We start from the raw sequence: 2,047 nt of genomic DNA on the forward strand, positions 1-2,047 counted from the left end.
ATTAATGTTAAATAATAATAATAATAATAATAACAATAATAATAATAATAATAATAATAATAATAATAATAATAATAATAATAATAATAATTTCAGTATTAATTACCTTTGGCCTAAGCCTTGTAATGAAGAACCTACAGATACTGTATTATTTACTAGGCCTATAAATAATAATCGCCCAAGGGGAATATCTTTTGTGTTATTTCCCCTTAACGTCGTTTTTTTAATTGTTCTCTAATTCCTCCATTGTCTAAGTTGCCTTTAAGGTACAGGTAATAATAATAATTAATAATAATAATCATTTCAACATTAATTACCTTGGCCTAAGGTTTGTAATAAAGAACATACAGATACTATTTACTAGGCCTATAAATAATAACTAGCCCAAGGGGAATATCTTTTGTGTTATTTCCCCTTTGTCTAAGTTCCCCTTAACGTACAGGTAATAATAATAATTATTATTATTATCATTTCGCCATTACATGTAATTAACTTGGTCTAGCCTTTTAATCAAGAACCTGCCGATTACTATGCCTAATATTAATAACTAGCTCATTTTTACATTCATTTGGTGTTTTGCCATTTTGGCAGGTCTTATGGCATCCAGAATTTTAGAGCTGCCTATTCTCAGCTCTTCTCTTAATTTGAAAATAACTGTCATTCTGTTTCATTTGATCAGATGAAGAAAAACGCGTTTCTTACTCTTTGTGCTTTTCCCAGAAAGTATTTTTAGTAGGCCTACTTGTAGGCCTAGGTAATTATGCAAAACCCAGGCCTAACTAAAAAATTAAAATTGTCATAGTATGTAACTCAAGTTAAAATAACACTTTTCATTACTCGTGCAGCTTAATCAATTTTAAACGACCAATGTATTTTACGACCCATTGGTATTAACATGGTAACATAATGTATTTTTAAAAATTAGACAGCGACGTTCTCTCAGAAGTTGTTCTGTAGACGTTTATCTGTTGATGACCTTTTGACCTCCTGAATTCTGCAATGAAATTTTCGAGTCGATTCAGCCGAGACGGCCCGAGTGGAGTTTCATGTAAATGTTTCGTACGGGAAAAAAATCGCGGCCGGGAACCCTGTGTCTAGTTTATGACGTATGCATGCTAACTATAGCGTGAGCGTGACGTTACCAAATAATAAAAATTGTCTATTATAACCAAAATATTAATAACTAAAAGGTTTGAGGGCGTAAATTTCCTTAATACGAATTAAGGGTAGCACCATCTCCTTGCCCTACAAATTACAGCTCCCATTGACGTCTCAGTCGAGAAATACGGGTAGCTCTCGAAAATCTGACTACGAAACCAAATCGAAATTCACGTTCCACTTCTGACTCTTGAGTTGCTTCGCACACGCCGCTGGTGGCGGCATTCCGGGAACCCTGCGTCAAGAGCAAAATAAAATGACAAACACATTAAATAAAAGAATGCAAACGAAAAGTACTGTAAAAAAGATTTCTAGTAGCTTCTGTTGTGCAGTCCAAGTGATTCAAGAGGATTTTTGTAGGTGTTATCTTCTTGTTGATGTAATATAAATTATTTGGTTGCTGGACGTTGAATCAATTTTGTTCATATTCATCTTCCTATAATGGATTCCAAATATTGCGGCAATATTGCATATGTGGAAGTACACGTGATGGGTAAAGTTTATAAAGGACTGTTGAAGAACAATTTCTTGCAAGCCCATAAATTCCAGCATTTTATAGAATTTAAGCCTGTTTTCCACTAGGCGAATTTATTCGCGCGAATCGAAAGCGTCGATTCATGCGCATGCGCATTCATATTCGATCGGAGTTTTGGCGAAGCGAAAATATAAATGAATAAGGCGTTAGAGGACATTTTTCACTTGTTTCGTGTAAATTGTGAGAAATGGTAACACCGTGTAAAGTAATATGTTGGACATTTTCAGATTTTGAAAATTCAATGTAAAACCACTCAACGTAAAAACAGGAGCTTCGAGTGAGCGCTATTTAGATGTTGACATGACTGACTTTAGGGTTCAATGATAGTAGGCCTACATCTTATCAAAGAGAAAA

This window comes from Anneissia japonica, unplaced genomic scaffold, assembly GCF_011630105.1.
Source record: "Anneissia japonica isolate Jap-2015-1 unplaced genomic scaffold, ASM1163010v1 scaffold827_len218306_cov157, whole genome shotgun sequence".
NCBI classification, from domain to species: domain Eukaryota; kingdom Metazoa; phylum Echinodermata; class Crinoidea; order Comatulida; family Comatulidae; genus Anneissia; species Anneissia japonica.